Below are 16,963 nucleotides of genomic sequence, written 5' to 3' on the forward strand. Positions count from 1 at the left end.
CCTATAGGTATAGCAACTTGTAAATATTCTGGTAAAAAATGCTTAAATATCGATTTATTTGCTCCTCATAATGGCAAAGCTCAGAACATTAACAGTCTAATTCCTTGGCACCCTTCTCTCTGTGTTTGCTTCTTTTTTGAGGATGCCATTACGTTTATTAAGAAAGCGGATGGCCAGCAAGGCAGATGTCACAGATGCTTTCAAAGTGATGCCTTTACACCCATCGCAGTGGCATCTTTTTTGCATTAAATGGAGAGACAAGTTGTATTTCTCAGTCAGACTACCATTCGGTTGTTGCAGCAGCCCCCAAATATTTGATACCTTGTCAGAAGCTCTTTGCTGGAAAACTGCCTTTTGTACTTCACCTCGGAGATGATTTTCTGTTAGTGGACTATGCTATTTAAAACCAAACAAATGCATTTCTGCTCTCAAGGACACTTTGCAAAATGAGGTATTCTGCTATCCAAAGACAAAACGCTAGGTCCACTCTCATCAACAGAATTTTTAGGCATCACCTTAGATTGCAACCTGATGCATGTCTCCCTGCCTCTGGAAAAACTAAATGTAGATTCTCCGTTGGCTTTTAAGCTGTACACAGACACAGCTCTTTCCAGTGGTTTGGGTTTTTGTTTTTCAATAATGAGTAGTTTGCTGATGTATGGCCAAAAGAACTGTCATCTTTGCCAACTAATGCTTCTCCCACAGCTCTTGGAAATGTACCCAATTGCTATTACTTGTCTTCTGTCGGGTAAACACTGGGCATGGAAACAAATATTGTTTTTTGTGACAATGAGCCATATCTTTGTCTTTGATAAAGATCTTTATCTTTGAATATTTGTGATCTTTAATGGGTGTGTTTAGGACCCAAGTGCAGTACCGGCTGCTTACCATAACGGACAGACAACAGGGAAACCGAGATGACAGTGTACTGTACTAAGCAGAGAGCAAGCTCAGACGTATGCGCTGTGATGAGATTGACAGACTTTGAACAGGGAGAAATTAATCTTGGTTCAGGAGTTTGCTCTTTCACTTCCGTGAAGGAAGGAGATCTGAATTGCCACAGACTGTAGGAGCTTGACAGGCGAGGAATGATGACACCGACAAGAGAGTCTGGGAGATCAGGGCAGGAATACACTGAGAGGATCACAAGAAGTCTGGCATGAAGCTCTGACAATCTGGCTCTGAGCTGAGAAGCTGCTCCTCAAATACCTCGGCTGATGAGGCTGATGACTACCAGGTGTGCAGGTGAGCAGGTGAGCCGAGTGTGGCTAAGTAGACTCCAGTGGCAGGTAAGTGCAGGGGTGGGTTGTGACATCGTTCCTCATTTACATTTATTAACAGATTCGTTAAGGGCCTTACATGGTCATCTGTCTTGGGTAACTTCATAATTCGAGCAGCCTATATTTCCGGTTTGAATAATGAAATTACTGATTCTTTGTCCCGGTTTACATTTCAGAAGTTTGCCAAATGTATCAGGCAGCGCCGTCCAGTCTGACCTGCCTGCTACTTATTAAGACTGTGCTAGATTAAAGACTATGACTCTGCAAACTTACATGCTGTTTGCAATATATGCGATCGGGCTTAACTAAGTCCACATTAAAAATTTATGATTCTGCATGGTCTTATCTTAGTCTCAAGGACTTATTGCAGGTATTCAATTTCACCTGTGCTGTTTGGATCCAATTTCCATCAGCCTGCTTGAAAAACCATCTGTTCGCCTTGTGCTCCTTAAGAAGGAGAAACCACAAGGCAATGACCCATGTCTCCCTCTCACTCTCCCTCTCTTAAAAATATGATCACTGGCTTAAGGAATAGGTGCTTTAGTCCTTATACAGATTTACTATTAGAAACGGTTGTTCTCATAGTTTTTTATGGTTTTCTCAGACTTCTCTGTATTCTTAGGAATAGTAGACATTTTGATTCCTGAAACTAATTCTGCTTTTTGTCCTCTGGTTTCTATGATGCACTCTATGATCTGTGGAGCTGACCTCAAGCCAGCCAACAAGAGCCTCTCTTTGCCAGTGATGAGGGTTAACCCCTGTTCCAGGCTTGGTTTGCCTCTCGCCTTCACCTCCTCTGCCAGTCCTGTGGGCTTCTGCCAGAATGCCACATTGCTCTGTAGCAGAGCTGGTCTGTAGCTGACCCTCTTCTAACCTCTGCATTGCATAAAACAATCAGACTTTTAAGAGTTATTGACCATCTGGAAGGTTCACAGGAAGGTGTGAACCCAGGCAGAGACAGGATGTCTGGTTTAGAGACATCTTCTCACACCCTTTGAGGGCAACAACAGTCACTGATAACACTTTTACTTCTAATTTACATCTGGTCAAGACGTTCTCATGGAGGTGCTAACTCTTTCTTGATAGCCCATGGGAGTTAAGGACAATAAAACTGCCTGGATGGACGAATGCCATGTCTCAAAGGAATCTCCAAACCAGATAATGCTGATGGTTGTAAATTAGACATTCCTGAAGCAAACTGTTCTGTATGTCTGTGTGCCTTTTTGCTTAACCTACCAAATTAACCAAATCTCTATGTTTGATTTAACCGTAGATGTTAATACATTGGGGCGGCACGGTGGCGCAGCAGGTAGTGCCTCACAGCAAGGAGGTCGCTGGTTCAATCCCCGGGTTGGGCAGGGCCTTTCTGTGTGAAGTTTGCATGTTCTTCCCGTGCATGCACTCCGGCTTCCTCCCACAGACCAAAAACATGCTCATTAGGTTAATTGGTGACTCTAAATTGTCCGTAGGTGTGAGTGTGGGTGTGAATGGTTGTCTGTCTGTGTGTCTGTCTATGTTGCCCTGCGATCGGCTGGCGACCGGTTCAGGGTGTACCCCGCCTCTCGCCCATTGCTAGCTGGGATAGGCTCCAGCCCCCCACAACCCCGAAAGGGATACGCGGGTATAGAAGATGAATGAATGAATGTTATTACATTGCTAAGCTCATGATCTGCACAATAATAATGCTTTCCTGGTGTTTCTAACTTACACAGTGTTACTAACTTAACTTACAGAATGACGAAACTGTGAAATAAACTATTTCAAAGGTTTTCTCTGAGTTTCTACCATGTAACCATACTGCCATCTAGAGGTTCATAGCGGTTAGGTTGAATGTACTTAGCGGGATACATTTATTAATAAGTAACCATAATAGCGATAATCATTTCGGCAAATATAGTCTGCCCTTCTTTATTCCTTCATCATATTAAAGTAGTTATACCCTTAGTCATCATGTTTATCAGGATTAGTGTTAGGAACAGGGTTCTAAATTAACACCCGCCAACCCGCCAAATGCGGGTTAAAATTCATATTGGCGCGTGTAAATAAAAACTTACTAGCCAATTTGGCCGGTAATGCATTAGGCAATCATGTCAGTCAGAGCCGCTCTACAGTTCTTGGTCATTTGTCCCCCGGACAGTCCGTCCTACATTTCCCATGAACACTGTCGTAATGCTACGTGATGACGTACAAGACGCCCATTGGCTGTGCGCAGGCACACTACAGTCTGTAGTGCAACCGGCGCGAGAAACCACGGAAACGCAAACACAAAGAAGAAGAAGAAGAATGAACGGCGGCGTATAAACTGTAAAAAAGGAGACTGAGCTAGCTAGAAGTAAAAAGTAAAGTTAAACTAAATGCTGCGGTGGTTGGGACAGACGTCTGGGGGCGAGAAGAGGAAGGAGGCAGGGGATGAGAATGTCGACAAAGCGTGCGAAACGAAGAAAAGAAAGTTTAACGCTAAATGGCTGACAGGTCGTGAATGGCTTGTGTTTGATCACGAAAATGCCGTCATGTTTTGTAAGGATTGCCGCATGTACATGAAAGAAAAAAACAAGACGAATAATTTTGTGGTGGGGACTAATAATTTTAAAGTCGAGGCAGTAAAGGACCATGAGTGCCCGAAGTCATCAGGAAAGCCTAAGGAGTCTGCAATACTGACTGCTGCACTATTTGTGTTTTCTAGTTGTACATACATAATTCAATTTATTACCAATGCAATTTTTTGCAAGTGTTTAAGTCATGGCTGTTACTTATATATATTTCTTATTAAAGAAGGAAAGTAGAAACCCTTTAAGTTGAAAGGAAAAATACATTTTATTAGGAATGTAATGATACTAAATACTTACTGGAAAAATGTCTTTTAGAAAATAATAAATCTGACAGCATTTTTTGTTTGAATAAATTAAATGTTTGCACTTTCTGTGTATATTTTGTTTCATGTGTTGTACTTTCTGTGCATTTTTCATGCCAACAATGTAAATAAAATGATCAAATGTATTCAGTGGCACTCATAATCTCTTATTTTCACCGGGAAAAAATTTGGCTAGTGGAAATTCTGATTGGCTGGTAACTTTAGAAGGTCACCAGCCACATTGGCTGGTGATCAAAAAAGTTAATTTAGAACCCTGGTTAGGAAATGTTACCATGTTCATTGTTTAATGTTGTCGTTATTCATAAGAATTGTCTAACGCATGTAGTGAACGCGCATGTTGTTGTTGAAGTGCCATTGAAAATTGATCATTTAAAATATATTCGATTGACCATAGTGAGAAGCAGATGAGTCCCTCGTATGAATCATTAATTAATTCCCGCTCCATAGGATGAAATCACGTTGTGCGTCTGCGAACCATCCTACATGCGTAACGTCCTATTGATTAGACACGCCCTGGAGCGATGATAAAGTTAGTCGCGCATAGCGGACTTTAGTTCTAGTTTTGTCTTCAGCCTTTCCTTAGTCTTGTTCTCGTTTTCCTTTCCTTCAGTTCAGTTCTTGTTTTTCCTTTCTTTCAGTTAGTCTAGTTTTTGTGTTAAGTTCTTTGTCTTGAGTTTTCAAGTATTTTTCTGCTCCGTCGTTTTGTCAGTCTTTTTGTTGCTGCTCACAATTACACAGAGTGGCCTGATTTAATTCTGCAGAAAACGCAACTTTCTAATCTTCTTCGTGAAACGTTAATTTTTACTCGTCAAGCCAAGCCGCATAATTCCTATTTTTGTTGTTAAAGTCTAGTCACATAATAATAATTTTGAAGACATTTTCGACTGGCCATCGAAGAGTTTCTCAATCTTATTATTAGTAATCAAAAGCCTTGCCAAACGGCCAACAACTAACTGACCGCACCGAAGACCTGTAGCCTGCTGCTGACCCGCTGGTCCGGGTTAAAGAACCATCGGAAGCCGTTCCTCGTCTGTAACCGACACCGAAGACCCTCAGCTCCCGAGACATCCCTGTCCAACACCAGCTCTCATCAGTGGTTCGCTTGATTCGTCCGGCAGACTGCTGTACGGGCCAGAGTGACGGACCACGGCACGGAGCCTCTTCGTGTTAGTTCGGGGCAGACATCTACAGGAACATCGCTGACAAAGTAGGCATACTTAAGCGGTTTTGAATAAGAGTTGGTCCGTGAGGTTGAGATATTGTTAATTTGTCTAAATTCTCTAAATTGTTCATTCAACAAATTAACTTTATATTCGCGTCTCTATTTCCCCTTTAAAAACCTACTTCTCACTATCGCCAAACTCATTTTACCATTCTCTTGCCATAAGTTCCTCTGTGCAGTGTTTGTGTTAATCTACCTCATCCATATAATCTATCGTATTATTCATGATTCATATTCATTTCATTATTGCGTTTAATAAATAATCTTTTGCATACAAGTCGTTGTCAGACGGTGTCCTTTTGAGCTGGATATAAGCAATCCCTGTACTGAGAGTTTACGCCTTAGATTATCAGACTGATCTACTGTTGGTTCATTCGTTCACTACATCAGCATTACTAGATATGATAAACAAAATCCTTCTTAGCTGAGGAAGGTTGGTGCCCTGCAAATATTAACGAATGTAACATTAATTTAGAGGTAATTCCCCTACAGCTCACTCTCTCTGCATAGGAACAGCAACATCCGCAGCATCTTTCACTCCTGTTCCAACGCTCAAAGCTATGAGCCGCTGGCATTGTCATTTACCTATGAACACTAGACTTAGACTTAGATTTTACTTTGTCATTCAGTAGACAGTAAGTGTACACCGAACGGAATTTCGATTGCAACAGGCCCAGCACGGGGTTGAAATATTTAAAGAGTATATATATATTGTTATGACCCTGAGTCATGTGGTTTGTGGTGTGTGTGTGTGCGTACATCTTGGTTCTCTCTCTCCTCCTCTTCAGTGAATGTGTGTTGCAGGTGGAGTCCTGGGATTGGAGGGTTCGAATCTGACTGAAGCTAGCAGATTGGACGGCCAATGTGCAGAAGCTACTTAAACTCCAGCTGACAGCAATCGCTCTTTCTCTCCTTTCCCAGTCCAAAGACAATGAATTAGCAGTCCTGCCTGTTGTAAATTTGTTGTGACTGGTGCGGTAGCAAGTAGGAGTGAGAAGCCCTTTTTGTTTCAGTCCCTTTTTTCTCTTGTTTATGAGTTTGGAGTCTAGGTTAGTTTTCTTGTTATTTATTTGTTTTATTTGATTAGGGAAGTTCACGGCTCAAAAGTGAGGTTTTGTTTGTTATTTTGGGCATAGCTCAGCTCTGAATACAATTAAAGCTACCTTTGCTAAATGGAGTATAACTGCAACTGGAGTTATTAACCCTTGTTTTCCCTAGCTGGCCATATTTCAGACCCAAATAGAACTTTATAACTGGCTTGAGTAACTGGTAGTCAACACATGCACCTAGAGCCCCAAAAATTCACACTCAAGGCCAGCCGTTGAAGGTTTCCTCCAACCTGTCCGTGTCATAAGGAAGTGCTCGCCTCTGCTGGAAACAGAAATCAGTCACCAGCCAGTCAAGGTTGATGCAGACCTCATCGTTAATCATGGCAATCACAAATCACAAACAGCAGTTGCAACAGACGTCAGTTTGGCAGATCCATGGCATTTCTCCCTAGTCATGGAAGTACAAAGTGTTGTAGAGGAAGACGCAAGGATGGCTGGAGGAGTTTTTCATCAAAGCGGTTGTAGCATATTTTTGTCTGTATTCTTAATGTTTCCTTCAATGTCTACACGTTTGTATGCTCTGCTAGCTAAACCAGTTTAGCCTAGCAGCTAGTGATGGCTTCTCTCTGTCCCTCTCCAGCTCTCTCCTGCTTGGTGTGTCAGATGTTTAGCTACTCCTCTGCCCCCTTTAGTGATACTGATACATGGAATAAATATAGTTTATTTGGTGAGTTGGAGGCGAGACTTCATGAATTAGATGCACGGCTCTGCTCCGTGGAAACCAAAGCATTGGCTGTTGTCAGCCAAGCCCCCATAGCTGGTGTGGACTGACCAAGTGCAGCCCCAGCTAGCCGTCCCTCGACAGCTCCCGAGCGGCCGGGAAACCAGGGAGGCTGGGTGACTGTTCGAAGGAAGCATAGTCCCGGGCTGAAGACCACGTGTCACCACCAACCACTTCATGTTTCTAACAGGTTTTCCCCACTCAGTGACACACCTGCTGAGAAACCAACTCTGATTATTGGCAGCTCCATTTTGAGAAATGTGAAGTTAGCGACACCAGTGACCATAGTCAAATGCCTGCCAGGGGCTAGAGCGGGCGATGTCGAATCAAATTTGAAACTGCTGGCTAAGGATAAGCGTAAAAACAGTAAGATTGTTATTCACATTGGCGGTAATGACACCTGGTTAGGCCTATCAGAGGTCACTAAAATTAATGTGGAATCGGTGTGTACATATGCCAAGACCATGTTGGACTCCATAGTTTTCTCTGGACCCCTGCCAAATCTGACCAGTGATGACATGTTTAGCTGCATGTCATTCAATCGCTGGCTGTCGAGGTGGTGTCCAGAAAACATGTGTGCTTCATTGATAATTGGCTGACTTCCTGGGGAAGACCTGGGGCCTCATGTACAAAGATTTGCATGAATTTCCTACTGAGACATGGCATACGCTCAAATCCAGAAAACGTCATACGCACAAAAATATCCAGATGTATGAATCTGTGCGCACGCATGAATCCAAGCACATTTCCTTTGTACATCCCAATCAACATGGAATTGAGGCACGTGTTGGAGTACCCGACCCCTCCCTGTCCATGCCCCTATTTAAATACGCAAATCATATTTAAATGAGCCCTGCACCTGGGATTCCCCTCTCTGCACGATCAGAAAATCAAAGAATGAGTAAGACGGGAAATAAATTTCCATGAAAGGGAATTGTAGGTGCTACTGAAGTGGAGATGCACAAAAATGTGCCCTTTGGCACGCTGTCCTCCAGCATAAGCACCAAACGCAAGAGAGGCCTCATGTACAAAGGGTGCGTACGCACAAAAACGTGGCGTACGCTCTTTTTCACGGCAAAGTTCAGATGTATCAAGAGTGAAATGACCGTGGAAATGTGCAGCACCTCACGCCAACTTCGTGGCTGGCGTACGCATGTTTCTACAGCTGTTGGTCCTTTGGCGACACTTAGAGGTGATGCTGGGATGTGCACATCAAAGACACATGAACAATTAACACTGATGAACTGATGATACCCACATATCTGCAGTTACATGAGTGGATATAAAAGCATGCGCAAAGTGGTGCAAAAAATACCATTAAAAACAATGGCTGCTTTAGCAGTATTAGAAGGCATTGCAAATGGTGCAATACGAAGAGAGCCTGTGTTCAGAGACAGAGAGGATTTACTGGCACATGATGACAACTGGCTCATCAGCCGCTTTAGGTTCCTGAGGGCAATCCTCATAGAACTGTGCGTATAGCTGCGGCCGGCCTTGGAGCGCAACACAGCGAGGAGCCATGCGCTGCCTTTGCCCATACAGGTGCTGACCACACACATTAGCCAACACTGTGGCGAGGTGGCCTGGTTCAACGCATGATTCATACATTCTGAGTAACAGCATGGTTGGGAACAGACTACAAGCTGGCACTGTGCGCGATGGGTGGCTTCTTGGTGAGTAAATTTATTCATGTAATTGTCCTAATATTAATCCCTGTGATGCGCATTCAGCATGTGCGCCCCCAAATTCTATCCCGTCTTCACAGCATCATTACTAGTCAGTGGTTAAAGTTAGTGACTTGCTGTTTCTTGCTGGTTAAACTACAGCTTAAGATCTTTCTAACAAGCCCCTGATTGTTTCTGTGTGCAAAGTACTCATGTTAATAACCCTGTGCATAAAGTGTGAAATGTCTTAATCAGTCTCACCGGTTCTCTGGCGCACTTCTGCACTAATTTGCAACAATAGTGTGTGATCCATGTAAGTAGTGTATAAAATTAACAAATGGAAACTGTAAATCCAGTTTACTTTGTCTACTTTTGTATGCCCATGAATGTGCATCCTACCCAGGAGGCCATTCGGGCCCAGCAACATTTGATTTCAACCATGTAAAAGAGGCAAGGACGCAGAATTCACTTATTCACCAATGCATTTATTGATTCACCAATATTTGTGAGGACGCCTATTAATTGATCTAGGCAAACATTTATGCTGCCTATTGCTCTAATGATTTCTTGTTGTGACTCCAGCACAGCACGGGTGAGGACATGGCCAGTGGGGCGGGCAGCAGGAGCAGCAGCCGATGGATGCGCCGGAGACGCTGGGGACGGTGGAGGAATCCCCCGAGTCTGTGGCATGTGGCTGCGACTGCGTGTCCTCTCCTGTGTTTTAAAATAATAAATAGAGTAATCAAACATGAGTTAAAGTCTTTGATATGCTGCCATGTTTAAATTTAAATTCAAAAGATTTCAAACCAAATAATACCATGAACCTCTATCGTACAGGGCTGTGAGCAGGCTACCGTATGAACACATTTGTTGTGTTACACAAATACATAGGTATTTACCTTTGGGGTAATCAGAGTCACCCACATGTGCTCCCACCACCCCTGAGAGAGCAGTGTCACCCACAATTGTGGCTCTCTGTTCAAACGGGGTGGGCCCCTCTTCTCCTGTCCCCCCGCCTGTTTTGGCCACACTTTAGCGGTGGGCAGCCATCCTACGCTTCACATGCACCTTGATGTCGGACCACTTCTTTTTTATTTCTTCTTGTGTGCGCTTCTCTGACCCCACAGCATTGACAGCCTCACACACACTCTCCCACTCACTCCTCTTGTGTTTGGTGCTTATGCCGGAGGACAGCGTGCCAAAGGGCACATTTTTGTGCACCTCCACTTGAGCGAGTAGCGCCTCCAATTCGATTCGTGGAAACCACTACAATAGTACAGCAAGAAAGGAGAGTTAAATGTGGACTCCTTAATATCAGATCTCTGTCCTCTAAAGCTGTTTTAGTAAATGAGTTATTATCAGACCATAATATTATTTTGTCTGACTGAAACCTGTCTGTGTCAAGAGTATGTTAGCGTAAATGAAGCTACTCTTCTGAGCCATATTAATACTCACATTCCTTGAGGCAGTGGCCGAGGAGGTGGAGTTGCAGCCATTTTGACCCAAGCCTTTTAATCAACCCTAAACTGAAACTCAGCTATAACTCATTTGAAAGCCTTGCTCTTAGTCTTTCACTGCCTTTTTCGCCTACGTAACATTGCAAAAATCAGGCACATCCTGTCTCAAAATGATGCAGAAAAACTAGTCCATGCATTCATAACTTCCGGGTTTGATAATTGCAATTCTTTACTATCAGGCTGCCCAGATTTCTTGCTGAATATTCTCTAGTTGCTCCAGAACACTGCAGCATGTGTTCTGACAAAAACAAGGAAGAGAGATCATATTTCTCCGATATTAGCCACTCTGCACTGGCTCCCTGTAAAGTTTAGAATAGAATTTAAAATCCTCCTCCTTACTTACAAAGCCATAAATGGTCAGGCACCATCTTATCTTAAAGAGCTCATAGTACCTTAGTACCATTACCCCTAGAACACTGCATGTCAGAATGCAGGCTTACTTATGGTTCCTAAAGTCTTCAAAAGCAGAGCAGGAGCCAGAGCATTTAGCTATCAAGCTCCTCTCCTGTGGAACCAGGAGAGGAGAGGAAAACCACTTCCAGTCTTTGTCTGGGAGGCATTTTATTTATTATTTTATTGTTATTTTCAGTCATAGCTAACCATTTATGTAGCTGGTTTTTATTTCAGATTATTGTCAGACATATGACACAAATGTGGTCACGATAGACCCAATAGGTACTCAAATTTTAGTATCCAGTCATTCAGGTACATGAGTCTTCTGGTAATTAATTCATACGCATCACATTCTGTTAACTGCTTCATACTCATTGCATCTGCACTCAAAAAACTGATCCAAGCCCTTCTTTGATGTGACACATTAAATTGTTGTTTGATTTGTGGAAACAAATCTATTAAATACTAAATATATATACATTTAATAGTGGTAACGTAATAGTTTCACCTTGACATTCATGAACTCAAAACAAATGTGTTTCATTTGAATTGGGACCGCCCATTGCGCATGTGCAATGCAACGCGCGCTCAGTCTCTGTTCTTCCCGGTCTCTGCGTGTTTCTTCACGACAACTTCTTCCGACGCTGCTGCGGGGTTATACTTTACAGATACACGGAAAACTGTTGTAATACCACTCCTTGGTAAGTACGCGATTTTGTAATATTTTAAAAAGCTTGCTGTGAAAAGACCGTGAAGTAACACGAATTTTACCGTCAGTGAAGTCGGACATTGTGGGCTAGCTAGCTAAGCTATATTAGGGAGAGTGACGTTTGACTAAGTGTCTGTCGTTACTCTGACTAGTGTTATAACCACACAACTTTTACTGGAAAAGCGTACATAAACATGAATTATGAGGTTTTACAACTAATGAGTCTGCTATAGCAGACCCCCCCCCCACTCACGGTCACTCAGACACACACACTGACACACGGATTCAGTCCGTTGACACTGTTTATTTAGACATTAGAGGCCGTTTGCTGCTTATAAAAGACCAATGTGCAAACTTACTTGGTGATGATAACACCAGTGGCAAGTTTAATGAACAGTTAGTGCTACTTGAGATGTTGGGTTAAATATCTGAACAGGTCTGACGGTTTAGAACACGTGATTCCGCATATTAATTAGCCATGTGCTTCTGTTTGTTTGAGAGATGATTGAAGATTCAGTCTGATTGATGAACAGATGAAGAAAGAGACATTTGCATCAGAAGAGATACGTTTGATTAGATTAATTTCAGATGAAATTAGAATGATTTTATAAACATAGGCGGGCTCTGTCTTTTAATTGATCAAACAGAGGCTGCTGTAGAGCAAATAAGGAGTATTTTGGATGCTTTCATGACATGATGAAATCTGCAGCTGTAAATCCTTTCCTTGTCCTTTCCATATGTCCCCCTCCACTCAAAAATGAGAGTGTCTATTCCTAAAATGTCTGCCCTTGAATACAGTCACTTGTAGCTGTACAAAGTTTGTCACTATAGAGGTGTTTTGACTTTCCTCTACTGAACAAAAGGATATCCTTCTCTAAAATCTGAGATCCAAAGGTACACAGAGCAAGCTAGATTCTGTATGTAACACATGAAAGCTTATGGCTGGCTAATACACAGTGTCAGCAAATGAAAATAATATTAAACTTGGCAAGTGCTCTCATGAAATGTGGTCTACTTGGTGAAATTATGAGTATCCCATCACTTGCAGTGAATATATTTGTCTCATCTTTTGCAGTTTCATCAACAGTACCAAGGTACTAGAGGCAACCTCTCGGTGATTGTAAGTAATAGACTGCCTACTTAATACTGGTATATGATCTGTGCCATTGTCACATGTTCAGTTTTGATTATGCTAATTGTCTTTATTCTCCTTTTCAGGATAATGAATGTGGAAGTGCAAAGAATGCAGTCTAGAACTAGCTAGCAGGTATCTGTTGCTGCAGCATTTCAGACAGACACATGGGCATTTTAGGGGCAGTTATCGCTTTCCATGTCCATACACAGATTGCCCTTGTACGTTTAATACATGGAGTAAGCTATTAAATCACACATACAAAAGTCATGCTAAACAGACAACTCCAAAGCCATTAGAAGTATCTACATTCCAGTGTCATGTGTGTTCTTGTAGAGAACTAGCAACAGAAAGAGATTTTTTTCAACACCTAAATGGACATCTCAGGCATTATGAAACAGTTCCATGTGTGTTTTTAGGGTGTACATTTAAAACCAACATTTACAGTACATTTAACACACACAAAAACAGGAAACACAACCAACATTCATTAAAAGACTTTCAAGCAAATGTAGTCTGTACAAGCACTAATCAGTTAGATAATTCTGCAGATGGGCTAACAGAGTCCATAGACACAGATCATGAATACGAAACACTAAGTTGCTATGATCCTGCAGAGTTACAGCTGACAAATTTTATTGAAGAGAAAATTGCATGTATTTTACTGAAGTTGGAAAATATTGTGCACATTCCAAAGGCTGTTATTGATGAGGTCCTCTCTGAACTTCACTTTATATTAAGTACAGAATCTTTGCCTTTGACAAAAGCTACAGTTTCTGGTGTATTTCAGAGCCATAATCTACAAGTTGAAGATTCAGTCGTTGATGAGCTTCCCAATGTTATGTGTAAAACTAACCCATTAGGTATAGCTATTGCAAAGGATGGCCCTCTTGCTACTGCTTATAAACGTAAAGAATACTATACCTCTCATTTTAAGGTCGTGGAGCCAGTTGAATATATACTAGACACCCAAAGGAAAAGGACATTTCAGTACGTACCTCTATTACAATCTTTGCAGCAGTTGCTCTCTGATAAAAGTGCCCTTGATCATCTTGAAACTCCAAAAATACAAAACCAGCCATTGTCTTGCTTACAAGAGTACCGCACCATAAGAGACGGTGAGTACTATAAACAAAATAGTTTTCTGTCTAGTGAAGGTTTTAGAATAGCAGTTCATCTTTATGTTGATGATTTTGAGATTTGTAACCCTCTGGGGACATCTCGTAAAAAACACAAACTCTGTGGTGTCTACTGGGTTTTGGGAAATTTACCACCAGGTTCCCATTCAAAACTAAGCTCAATCTATTTAGCTGTTCTTTGCAAATCTGATGACGTCAAGGCCTATGGCTATCAAAAAGTGTTAGAGCCACTCTTGCAAGACTTGAGTATACTAGAAGAGCACGGAGTCTTTATTTCACAGATTGGTCAGTTTGTTAAAGGTTCAGTGCAATGTGTAATTGCTGACAATCTTGGTGCGCATGCAATAGGTGGGTTTGTTGAGAGTTTTTCTGGCGGGTCAATCTGCAGATTTTGTACAGGAGATAAATCAGAATTTCAGACCAATGATGTGAAGTCTGGTGCTTTCCAACTTAGAACCAGAGATATCCATAATGTTCATGTCCTGTCTGCTCAGGAAAGTGCAACTATTTGCTGTGGTGTCAAAAAACAGTGTGTTTTAACAGAGCACCTTTCTCATTTTCATGTAAGCACTGGCTATCCTCCTGATATTGTGCATGACCTCTTTGAAGGTGTTGTTCCAGCCGAACTTGCACGCTGTATTAGTTTATTGATCTCAAAAAAATACTTCACTCTTGATTTCCTTAACACATTGATTCAGACATTTCCATACAAATGGGGAGACAAAACCAATCGCCCACATGCCATACCACGCTCTTTCACATCTAGCAACACTATAGGGGGAAATGCACATGAAAATTGGACATTGTTAAGATTTCTTCCCTTTGTGATTGGGCATATTGTACCAGAAGATGAACCAGCATGGCTGGTGATTCTGGATCTTAAGGATATTGTTGAGTTGGTTGTGGCCCCTGTACACACAGATGAGACAGTTGCATATCTTGAGGCTAAGATCTATGATCACAGACAGCGCTATCTTGAACTCTTTCCCCATGTTAAGCTCCTACCTAAACATCACTATTTAGAGCACAATCCACAAATGATACGTCGCTTCGGACCTCTGGTAGCACTGTGGACAATGAGGTTTGAGGCTAAACATAGCTTCTTCAAGCAGGTTGTTCGGCATACAAACTGCTTTAAAAATATACCTCGCTCACTAGCTACTAAACATCAGTTTATGCTGGCCTATCACACACATGCCTCCAACTTCAAGAAGTCATCCTTGGAGGTCACGGATGTTTCAATCATGCCTGTGGATGTCCTTAGTGAGGGAGTAAGATCTAAACTGCATCAGAGATACCCAGAGGTCACTGAGGTCCACATGGCAAAACATTTGTCTTACAGTGGTATATGTTACAGTAAGGGGATGCTTATTGTACATGGATCTGCAGATGGACTTCCAAAATTTAATGAGATAATTCAGCTGTGCATTGTAAAGGAGAATCTATGTTTTCTAGTGAGAGGTGTTTGTGCTTGGTACAGGGAGCATTATGGTGGCTTTGAACTGTCTGCCTCACCCACTAGAGAGGTTGCCCTAATTGAGCTTGGTGACTTGGAGGACCCATATCCCCTTGTGGAATACATCGTAGGGGGCTTGCGCATGGTAATGTTGAAAAGATTTGTCATCGTTAAAGGTTAGTGACATTGTTGAATATAAATTGTGGAGCCCAACTAATATATCAGTTTTCTGATATTAGCCTGATCACAGACATATTGGTATCAGTGTTGTCCAATGTGCTGATTCATTTTTTTCGTTTTACAGAGAATAATGCTGAAAAAAGATGCATAAGACAGTAAAGTTTATTTTTAGGTTGTAAAATATAATAGTCACATGTCAAGTGTTTGATAACTGTAAACATCAACATAAACCACTGCACACTGAACTGAGTTGCTGTGGTTTTATTCAGAGCGAACAACGCGTTTCGCCCGTGGCTTCTTCAGGTTCGCTCAGCAGAAACACAGAAACACTCACTCACAGGTGTGTTAAATACACAGGGGTCACATGAACCATTCTCAATCGCAGTTGTTCCATTTTTCTTTTTTACAATATTTTTTCTTTAACATTCATAAAAGGCATTTTCAAAAGATTTTTCAATTTCTTAAAAAAATATGATATATACATACAAGATTACATAGATCAAAAAGCAAGAATTAGAAAGAGTTACAAGTGTTACAAAAATAATCTGTAACTTTGCCTTGTACCGTATTGTAGAAAGTACAGATTAAAAAGGACAGAAGTAGGACCAGCAGTCTACTCCTTTGTAATTTAACACACCTGTGAGTGTGTGTTTCTGTGTTTCTGCTGAGCGAACCTGAAGAAGTCACGGGTGAAACGTGTTTTTTCTCTGAATAAAATCACAGCAACTCAGTTCAGTGTGCGGTGATTATGTTGATGTTTTGACTTGAGATCTTCCTGTGACCAACCAGCACCTGATTCCTGAAACTGGCTGTGCAGAGGGAGTTCAGTTTACTTATGTTTGATAACTGTATTTGAAGGATCATTGCAAAAACTGTGTGTGGCTTTGGCCTCAAAAATTAAGTATCAGTCAGGCTCCACTAAATAGTCAGGGTCTGAAAACTATTATAGTTTCATTTAATATATAATGCTTATGTATTCTTTTCTTGTTCTACTTCTGTGTTGTTTCAGATCAGGATTAAAGGTGTTACACAATGGGAAATCCAGCTGTTCTACAGGTCATCTTTGGTGATGGATCTGACTCAAGAAAATTGCACCTGGTCTCTGGTATTCCAGAAACAGTGGACGAACTGCATCATCTCGTAAAGACAAGCTTTCAATTGCATGAGGACTTTCGTTTGCAGTACATGGATTCTGACTTTAATGAGTTCATGAATCTAACTTCAGTGTCTGAAATCCAAAACAAGAGCACACTCAAAGTAATATACATGTCTCTCCCGCCACCTGTGGAACCCTACATCACTTTGTACCCAGTAGAACCGACTGATGAGGCTTCGAATACCACAAGCCCAAATGCTGAAACCCTTTCTTCTTCATCACTGGCCTCATCAAGCAGCAATGATATGCTGTACACATCGACCCCGCATTCATCCCCAGAATTTCATCCCTCAGGATTGTCCTCCTGGCCCCAAGTCTTTGTGGTCCCTAAATTCACCTATGAAGCTGAATTTGAGCTACAGCAAAAGAATAATGAGTTTGAGACAAATGGAACATACTTCAACCCTGGCCCA

The 16,963-nt window shown here is 41.7% G+C and overlaps 1 pseudogene; it reads left to right on the forward strand.

Annotated features, from left to right (window-relative positions):
* The first annotated feature begins 7,038 nt into the window (after positions 1–7,038).
* Positions 7,039–16,538, forward strand: LOC143335234 (uncharacterized; annotated as a pseudogene).
* Positions 16,539–16,963: the final 425 nt, after the last annotated feature.

The sequence above is a fragment of the Chaetodon auriga genome, chromosome 17 (assembly GCF_051107435.1).
Source record: "Chaetodon auriga isolate fChaAug3 chromosome 17, fChaAug3.hap1, whole genome shotgun sequence".
In the NCBI taxonomy this organism is placed as follows: domain Eukaryota; kingdom Metazoa; phylum Chordata; class Actinopteri; order Chaetodontiformes; family Chaetodontidae; genus Chaetodon; species Chaetodon auriga.